Source organism: Balaenoptera physalus, assembly GCF_965194825.1.
Source record: "Balaenoptera physalus genome assembly, chromosome: 1".
NCBI lineage: Eukaryota > Metazoa > Chordata > Mammalia > Artiodactyla > Balaenopteridae > Balaenoptera > Balaenoptera physalus.
The window spans coordinates 177,986,508-177,996,885 of NC_138882.1; the positions used below are offsets into that span (position 1 = coordinate 177,986,508).

Here is a 10,378-nt window from a genome sequence, read left to right on the forward strand (position 1 = left end):
TTCTTTGAAATGCATCACACACCTACAAGGTATTATTAAGCTAATTCCAAGGAAATTGCCTGTAAGGTCCTCCGAGACTGAGCTGGTCAGGTGGCTGGGACAAAAGCTGAAACCAGCACACCAATTCATTAGTCATTAGGGAGTGAAAGCAATTTGGCCCTAGGTGAGAAAACTCAGGATAGTTGTCTTCTGTCGTTAACACCTATCAAATGCCTACCAGGTGCCAGGCTCTATTTTATCTTAATTTTTTCTAATCCTCACCACAACCCAGCAAAGTGGGTATCATTATTCCCATTTTACAGAGGAAACAGATTCAGAGAGGCTGATTAACTTGATCCAGGTCACAAAGCAAGGAAGTGCCACAACAAGGCACCATCCAGCACCATCTAGCTTCGAAGTCCATGTTCCTACCTCTACTCCAGGCCAATTTTTTCCCCTCACCGTTCCCTTTACCTGGCACATATTTGGTCCCCAGTAAGTGCTTGCTGAATGAAAGACCTAAGCCCACCCCAGGTCTCCCTCTTATTTGTGAAATGGGATGATGGTACTCCTCTGCAGGTCTGTGGTTCGGATTAAAAATAACATGCGTAAAGCATCTACCAGGCTCCCTGAAAATACAAGATTCACTATTAACTGAGTCTTACAGTTCACTACTGCATCAGCTCTGAAAAACGGACTTTTGGAAGGGATTCTTACTGTGTAAATAAAAAAACAGGTTCAGAACAGGCGAAGTAACTTGCCCGTGGCCACACGGCCCCTAAGTAACAAAGCAGGGATTCAAATTCATGCCTGTGACACCGGAGATGGTGCCCTTTCCGAGAAGGCCAGTTACAGCTCTCCTTAGCTGTGGATGTGCCGGACAACCGTCAATAATCTGTCTTCCCGGTCTCATCGCCTCTCACGGCTACCACTCTTCTCCATTCCCCAGGCTACATCCTAAATCCTTTCGCTCTCTCTTTCTCGCAGAACTGCGCCTCCGGGTCGGCTCTGCCCGCTCCCTGCTCTACTGGGAGAGGCGTTCCCCGCAGCCTCTTCTCTGCGCCGGGGCAGGGGCGGAGCCTCGGCCCACGTGGCCTAGAGCCCGGCTGGGCGGAGCCTAGCTGGCCCCGCCCCAGGCCCGGCGACCCGCGCTCCCCCCGCGGGCCCTGGGGGCCGCTCGCAGGTGTTCGCTGGCGCCCGGATGTCTGAGCTCTGGCTCCGCTCTGGCTCCGGCTCCCTCCGCAGCCTGCGGGCGGGGCTCCCAGCCCATCCGGAGCCTCGCGGCGCCCCAGCCACTCTGCCAGCAGCGCGGCCTCCCGGTTCCCAGCCTCCCGGCCGGGGGGGGCCCCCCACCCAGCGGAGTTGCTGACCCGACTGCTCTCCCGCTGCCCCCAGCTGCGCTCGGGCCGCTGCAGCCTCGGCGCGCCCCCACCCTGCTTCCTGCCTCGGCAGCTTTGCCCGGGCCGGGCGGCCGACCTGGATCGCACCCCGTTCCTTCCTTCCTTCATTCTTTCAGGCAACTCGCATTCCTCGAGCGCCTGCGACGTGCCCCGCACAAGGCTTTTCCGACCTTCCGAGTGTGGCCCCAGGCCCACCGGGGTCCTCCGGGAAGCCTGTGCCCTCCGCCAAGCCTCTGCCCTCCGCCCAGTCTCCCTCCCCACCCCGCCCGACTCTCCTCCCTGTCCTGTTTCACTTAGAGTTTAGCATTTAATTGTTCTCTGATTATTTCTGCTGTTAAGGGTCAGTCAGTGGCAAGGTCAGGGGGTCACTTTGTGACCGAAATCAGAGGTCAGTCTGAAAGTAGAGTGAGGGGTCAGAGTGTGGCCAGAATTGGGGTTCAGCCAGACTGGCAAGGTTTGGAGATAGTGTGGGTAGAAGTTGGCAGCCGTCAGTCTGTGGCTGGGCTTAATAGACAGGGTGTGAGGGTTAGTCTGAATAGCATCAGCGGCCAAGGCTAGTGAGTCAGTCTTTGGGTAGAGTCAGTGGACAGTCTGGATCAGGGTAGTAGGTCACCCAGAGACCAGGATTTAGGGGTTGCCTTTGGTAAGCCAGATAAGGGGAAGGGGGCGCTGTAGCTCTCTGAACTCGGATTCATGTCCCTCCATGGCTGGGGGCTGACCATAGCCTCTCCCTGCATCACCCAGGCTGTGGAGCTGCCCTTCCATCTGGGACACTCCCTGTCCTCAGCTCCACCCTGCTCCTATCTTGTGCCAGAGCCTGGAGGCAAAACCCTCATTGGGCCAGACCATGGTCAGACTGGCAGTAACACTGGCCGTGGCAGGGAGGCCTTGGGCTTCCAAGGGATCCGGCCTTGGAGCCACCCGTGTTTAACAGGTAAGTTGATGCTCTTCCCTGTACCTTTCTGTCATTTGTTCATAAACCTAAAGGCCGTCAGGGATGGAAGGACCCTTAGAGGTCACACATGTGGCCCAAGAGGGGAAGGAGCCTGCCCAGGGACACACAGTAAATTCGTGGTCAAGACAGAACTTGAGGGAATTCCCTGGCGGTCCAGTGGTTAGGACTCAGCACTTTCACTGCCGTGACCCAGGTTCAATCCCTGGTTGGGGAACTAATGTCCCGCAAGCATGGCCAAAAAAAAAAAAAAAAAAGACAGGACTCGAACCCATGTCTCCTAACTTTGTATCTAGGAAACTTCGTGTGATACTCTGCCTCCCCAGAGCAAGGATTGTTATTCCCACTTTAGAGATGGGGCAGCTGAGGCCCTGAGAGGCTTCAGGAATCACACAGCTCTCACAGAGGAACTGCCAGGGGCTGGTGGACTGCGCAGCCCCCCACCTGAGGATCTGGAAATGTGAAGTCAGGAAATGGTGACTCCCTAAAGCATTGTGTCCTTGTCATTGCCACCCAGCCCCCTCCCTCGCGCCCTCATTAGGAGCAAATGAAACAAGGGTGGCCAAGTGAAGCCAGGGAGGAGAGAGAACACTTTTTAAGAACTGCTGGGGAAAAGCTTAGCTGGGTTCTTATGGAAACATATGGAACTCATTACCCTACGTCGAGGTGGTCGCTGGCCAGCTGGCAGTTGGTCGGTTTGGGGCTAAAAGTGTGTGTTGTGTGGCAATGAGGGTACCCAAGGCAGACTCCCCAGAATAACCTGCCCGCTCACCGATCCAGGTTCTTCCTGAACCTGGTTTTGTTTCCAGTCTATGCCATTTTTAGCATTAAAAAAAAAAAAAGGTTTCAAGACACTGGGTACTTGGCCACTGTAGGTTCTGGGGGGAGGAGACAAGTACTTAGGGACCGTCAAGACAGACAGTCCCCTCCACCACCACTCACACACGTCTCTTCCCCATCAGGGCCCTTGGCAGTTCTTGCGTTGGGTCCAGATGCATGAAGGGTTGATCCCAGCTTCCATCCAGGGTTCATCCAGGTGGGCCCTGCGGGGCCTAAACGTTGGTCCTGACTCCTGTCCATCACATTTCCCTCGGCAAGTTTGACTCCACGTTCAAAGACAGCAGCAAGAAAGTGTTCAAAAGAGGCCATTCACTAGTACACAGCATTTTAGTCTATGTGGTAATGCGAGACCGGGGGACTGCCTCCATTTCACCCCTGTGAGGCTCACAGATATTAAGGGACCTGCCAAAGGTCCCTGGAGTAAGTGTCAGAGCCAAGGTCTCCAACATAGCTTCTACATCCAGTCCTGTTGATGTCTGCAGTTTTAAATTTTATTTAATTTTATATATTTTTTGGTCATGCCGCACGGCTTGCAGGATCTTAGTTCCCCAGCCAGGGACTGAACCCGAGCCACAGCAGTGAAAGCGCCGAGTCCTAACCACTGGACCGCCAGGGAATTCCCTGCAGTTCTTTTAACTTTGTACAAACCAATGGTCACACAGAATTGGCCTCAGCCAGACCCCACAGCCCTCCCGTACTCTCTGTGAGTTTGGGAATCAGATGCTGGCTGAAATCCCAGCTTTGTCATGTGTCAGCTATGCCATCACAGGTAAGTTATTTACCCTCTCAGAGCCTTAGATGGCTGCTGTGATGATTAAAGCAGACGACATATGTAAAGCGCCTGGCGCTTGGTAGGCCCTGGGTGACGCCATCCGCAGAGCTTGCCGGTTATGGTTGTCAGATTCCTCACATAATTCCTCCCTCATCTTTCCGGGTGGCAGTATTGTTGGCATAATCCAATCCCAGCATCTCAGCACTGCCTGTCTAGCATGTGTGCTCTTCAGAGGCCTTTCACACACACACAGGAGTATCTGATCAGCCCGACAGCTTGGTGCCTTGAGGAATAGTGCAGGGACTTAAAAAGCAGGGCCACAGTCCAGCATCTCCACTCCCAGGCTCTGCCACCTTGGACAAACTCCTTTACCTCTCTGAGCCTCAGAGAACCAGCACAGGGCCACCACAGAGTCCCGCTGAGTATTTAGTGAGGAACTGAAGGTAAAGCACTGAGAAGGCTGCCAGCACATGGAGGCACTCAGTAAGTCACAGTTGGAGTTAGGAATAGTCCCGTTTCACAGATGGAGAAACTGGAGTCCCAGAAGGGGTAAGCAACTCATCCAATGTCATAGGGAAAGACCCCCTCACAGACCTAGAGATTAAAAACCAGGTCTTCACACTCCCAGTCCGTGCCCAGCTACTCCTTTCTCATTATTGGGATTTGTAATTATTTCATGACAGATGTGTTTTCAGCTGGTGGAAGGACAGAGCTTTAGACCCAGGCTCAGCCTGATCCAGAGCCAGCTTACTCATGAAAGCACCCCTTTTTAGAAGAGAATGGGGGTTGGGGTTTGGGTTAGGAAGGACATGACCCAGAGGCCAGAGGACCTGGAGGCCGAACGTGGCATAATCACGGGTATGAGCAGGAGCTTTGTGATCAGACAGACCTGTCTCTGCCGCTTCTTAGCTGTGTGACCACCTCGCTGAGCCTCAGTGTTTCATCTGAAACTCCCAGTAGTACCTCTTTCATAGGGTTGTTGTAGGAATTAAATAAGACAGCAGAGATAGAATACCTGGTACAGATGAGATGCTTGAAATTGGCAGCCCTTATAATTTTACGAAGATCTAGTGGAGCGGGAAGCACCTGCTTCTTTGTCATCATCCTCATCTGTGAATCTTTTTGGATTTTTTTTTTTTTTGGCCCTGCCACACAGCATGTGGGATCTTAGTTCCCTGACCAGGGATCTAACCCGCACCCCCCTGCCTTGGAAGCATGGAGTTTTTAACCACTGGACTGCCAGGGAAGTCCTTGTGAATCTTTTTGTAAACTTTTGATTGAACATACAATATTTGGCTACTGAAATGCCTGTGAGTGCCTGCAGTCCCCCACTAGCAGTGTGAACTTGGACAAATTCCTTAGCTTCCTTCATCCTCAGTGTCTGCACCTATAAAATGGGGATAATAAAAGGCCCTACTTTGTGAGGATTAAATTAGTTAACACATAGCACTCTCAGTCTAATGCTTGACACGTAATAGGAACCCCCCAAATGCTAGCTGTCATTCCTTATCTTAGCATACCATGTGAAGTGTGTTCTCATACATTCTATAGCCATTTGTGCTTTTATATAGAATCGTAATGTCTCAATTTTTAAAAAATAAAATTGACACTTCAGTAAGAAGTACAGATAAATCATATGGTTTTGTGAGACCCAGAGCCCAGCCAACTTCACACACAGCCACCTCCACACAACTTCACACACCTCATGTGCGGGTACACACACACATACATGAAGACACACGCACACACACTGTGAAGAAGGGCATGCTATGCTGTGCTGCTTCCTCTTACCTTGGAGAGCTGCCTGCACCTCCCTCCCGCTCACTGTGCTCTGTGGAGGGAGACAAGAAGCTGTGCTCACCTCTCAGCAGGAGATTTCCTTGGCAAAACTGACCTGGGAGGAAGCCCTGGCTCTAGCTCGTAACCTGAGTATCAGAGCTCAGGTCTCAGTCCTCGTTCTCTCCCCTCCTTGCTGTGCACTAGCTTCACCTCTCTGAGCTTTGGCTTCTCATCTGTGAAGGGGGGCTAACCGTTTCTACCTTTCAGGGTTGCTGTGAGGATTAGAGAAATGCACAAAAAGTGCCTGGCACGTAGTCATTGCTCCATAAGTGAGAGTTCTTCAAAGCCTGGCTGGTTTTTTAACTCGGTAAGAGGTAGCTTTTTTATATTCTTTAATAAAACAGGATTATGGTCTTTGTGCCTTATATAATTAATACACTTTATTGCTTTTTTTTTTCTCTACTGCTTTTTAAACACATCTGTTAATCCAATAAAGGTGGTTTTCCTCCTAAAATTATTTTCTTTCCTCTTTTATTCATATTTTACAATGTCTGGGCAAGTCATTGGAGCCCACTGAGCCTCAGTTTCCTTATCTCTAAAATGGGAAGAATGCCTTCCTTATGAGGTGGTTTTGAGAATTCAGTGAGATGGTGCATGTAAAAGTGGTTTTTGTACGTTGTAAAGTCCAGCAAGTGTAAGAGATTATTTTTTGCACCCCCCTTTCCCTCTCACTAGGCTGAATTCCTCAAAGACAGGAGGGAGTTTTATTTACCTTTGTATCCCCTGCATTGAATGTGTAGCAGTAAATTTAATAAAAACAGTAATGGTGACAAGAACTTTCATTTCCTGAATACTTACTGTGTGCAAGACTCTGGGCTAAGTGCATCTTAATGGAAGGATGAGTGATAAACATTTAAAAGTTTTTGATTCCCTCTGCTGATTATTTTTTTTTTTAAATATGTATTTATTTATTTATTTATTTGGTTGCACCGGGTCTTAGTTGTGGCAGGTGGGCTCTTTAGTTGCAGCACGTGGACTCCTTAGTTGCAGCATGCAAACTCTTAGTTGCGTCATGCAGGTAGGATCTAGTTCCCTGACCAGGGATCGAACTCGGGCCCCCCTGCATTGGGAGCACAGAGTCCCATCTACTGCGCCACCAGGGAAGTCCCTCTGCTGATTATTTAAAGGTGAAGGGATTGTTTTACTTTTCCCTTGAGCAAGTTCTGTCTTCCATTCTGCAGGCAAATTATTTTTATTTTGGGGTCTTATACGTTGGTTGGCCAATCCAGTTGAATAACCATAATAGCAATCTTTAGTTTCCTTATCTGTAAAATGGGGCTAACGATCAACTTAACCTCATTTAAACGTGTCCCGTAAGTGACAGTAACTTTCCCTAACTCCCTCCTTTCTTCTCCACCTAGACACACCCGTTCCTTGGAGAAGAAGCTGGTGACAGGACAGGGTGATTAAACTGGGTGGCAGAGAGCTGAGTCCCTTCAGTTCTCTGTGCTTTTTTTTTTTTTTTTGGCTGTTCCCCGAGGCTTGTGGGATCTTAGTTCCCCCACTGGGGATCAAACCCGTGTCCTCAGCAGTGAAAAGCACGGAGTCCTAACCACTGGACCGCCAGGGAATTCCCTCTCTGTGCTTTTGTTTCTTTTGTTAATCAGGGTGGCAGATCTTTCTGGAATAACTCCCTGATTCTGAGACCCTCCGTGTCCCGCCTCCTAAATAATCTCCCTTTTCTGCCATAGCTCCAGAGATTCAGCTCACCCAAATGCCACATGCCTCCTATGATCATGTGCTGTATATTACAAGTACCTTTAAGTCCTGGAAGGCAGAGTTGTGTGTTCAGGGTTTGATTTCTATTTTTCCAAGCATTTTCTTATCATCATTTCATCTCATCCTTGATAAACCTTTCAAAGTCCCCAAGTCACCCATGGGGCAGCTAGGGCCCAGAGAGGAGGAGGGCCTTGGTTAAGGACATAGAGTGAGTGACAGAGCTGGTCCTGTGACCCGGATATGCTATGAGCCCGTCTGAGCTCAGGTCCTCTCTGAGCATCTTGACACCAGGCTTTGTGCTTAATGCTTCCTCACAGTAATTTTATAAAGCAGGTGCTGCCCCCACTTTCCAGATGAAGAAACTGAGACTCAGGCAGGTAAAATAACTTGTCCAAGTCAGAATCATGATATAATCAGGGCTGACTCCAAAATGTGTGCTTTTTATTGAATACCCTGTGGCCTCTGCAGCTTTGCTGTTTTGGAGCCTGAAAGATGGCCTCTCCCAAGTCTCTGCAGCAGTAGTGTTGTACCTACAGCAAGGAGTGATTGCCAAGGCTGACCCCCATGCCCCAGTCTCTCAGCCCCAGCAGCCGGGGTCAGGGGATTCACAGAGCGGGGCACACAAGGACCCTGCTGCAGCAGTGATCTGCATGGAGGGCCCCCCCATCCCTAAAGCCCATTGTCTCCCCACGAGACAATACAGATAAAGGACCCAGTCTAGTGCTCTGCCGGCATCAATCTGTAACCATGGAAATCCCTAGGGAGACAATTTCAAAGCCCTCCCTGCCACCCTTCACCCTGCAGCTGTGGCTCTGGGAGCCCAGCCTCCAGCAGAAGGGGCACTCCTGATAATCACCATCCCCCACCACTGCCACCACCAAGTGGGACACAGCGGGGCTCTCCCCAACATACATCTTCTCAGAACTGGTGTTGGCAAAGGGGCCTTGGATGCGTTTAAGGCCTAAACCTTATTTCTTTTGCAAGAAGGTTAGTTCTGTGAGGTTCTGCACTGATGAGATGTCATTGATTACAGGGTTGGGCACAGGAAAATTAAGGTCGCAGCGAAATTCTTAACCATGGAACCAGGGCTTGGGAAGGTATTAGATCTTCAGCGCATGATTTCCCCCTGGTGGCCAGTTGCTGCAATTGTCAGCTTCGGCGCTCAAGAGGAGCAAAAATTATTACCTCTTTTTCCTTGGTATCTAGTGTGTTCCAGACGCCCACACGCAGGTCTAATCCTCACAGCCACTCTGAGATGTGGGTATTCTTATCCTACTTATACATACTGAAGCCAAAGCTTTCAGACGACATCCAGAAGGAAGGAAAGGTAGCAGAGTGGTTGAGAGGGTGAACCCAGACTGCCCTCGCTCAAAACCTGCTCCACCATCACCAGCCCTATGATCTTGGGAAAAGTACCTAAACTCTCTGAGTCTCAGTTTTCTCTTTAGCTACTCCTGGCCTCAGTTCTAGCACCTGTAAAATGGGGCTAATTGTGGCTTCTTCTTAGGGCTATGGTACCACTTCATGGTAACAAGTGGATTTGGGGTATGAATATACTTGATTTGCTACTATTCGCATCATTTTTATCTGCATTTTGGGGGAGGAATGATCATGGGGGCAGAGGGGTGGGCAGAGGGATACTTCTCTCTCCATAAACCAGGAATAGGAGATACCTGAGGATTCTGACCCTGGCGACCTCTTTGGCTTGCAGAGTCACAGAGCCTCTGACAGTGGCCAAGTGGCCTCTCAACTATTGTAAAAATCTTTCACTGAGTTCAGTTCAATAAGCAATTCTTGGGCTTCTATTCCACGATGGGCACTGGGCTGGATACAGGGGTGTGAAGATAAAGAAGACAAGGAGTGACTTAAATCTGGTGGGGAAGGACAGAACAGAAAACAATTACAATATGAAATGATGACAGATTGAGATTCCTAACAGGAGGTGGGGAGCAGGGATCAGAGTCAGCTTCTGAGAAATGGGTGCTGTAAGCTGTCACCACCCATACTCATACTGTGGCCAGTACCACTTGGACTCCACAGACTGGATGTCTTGCTTATTTCAAAATACTTCTGAGTCTTATTTTTTAATGTTAATAATTGATCTGGATTCTTGATGTTGCTGTCCCAGGCTTCAATTCTGTTCAACTGAAGAGTTAAAATACACCCATTTAAAAAAAATTTTTATTTTATATTGGAGCATAGTTAATTAACAATGTTGTGTTAGTTTTAGGTGTACAGCAAAGTGGTTCAGTTTTACATATACATGTATCTATTCTTTTTCAAATTCTTTTCCCATTTAGGTTATTACAGAATATTGAGCAGCGTTCCCTGTGCTATACAGTAGGTCCTTGTTGGTTATCTATTTTAAATATATCACTGTGTACATGTCAATCCCAGACTCCCAATCTATCCCGCCCTCTGGTTACCACCTTCCTTCCTGGTAACCATAAGTTCATTCTGTAAGTCTGTGAGTCTGTTTCTGTCTCATAAATAAGTTCATTTGTATCTTTTTTTTAGATTCCACATATAAGCAGTATCATATTTGTCTTTGTCTGACTTACTTCACTTAGTATGATAATCTCCAGGTCCACCCATGTTGCTGCAAATGGCATTATTTCATTCTTTTTAATGGAGGAGTAATATTCAGTTGTATATATGTACCACATCCTCTTTATCCATTCATCTGTCAATGGAAAGTACACCCATTTTTACCAAGCATTGTTTGAGATCACATGTGCATATGGGGTATACAGCATTCTCAATGAGCTGTGTATCTGAGAAACTTGTGTCTGAGAGCAGACCTCTTTTTTTCCTGGTAGAAGAGGTGGAGAGAAGCATCCCAAGCAGAGAGAATACCGTGGGCTTACAGGGAGAGCA

General features: G+C 48.8%; 1 protein-coding gene across 1 annotated transcript in view; it reads left to right on the forward strand.

Moving 5' to 3' along the window:
- Positions 1–10,378, forward strand: part of ASAP3 (ArfGAP with SH3 domain, ankyrin repeat and PH domain 3) — a 138,223-nt gene that overhangs the window by 32,974 nt on the left and 94,871 nt on the right. The window lies entirely within an intron of this gene.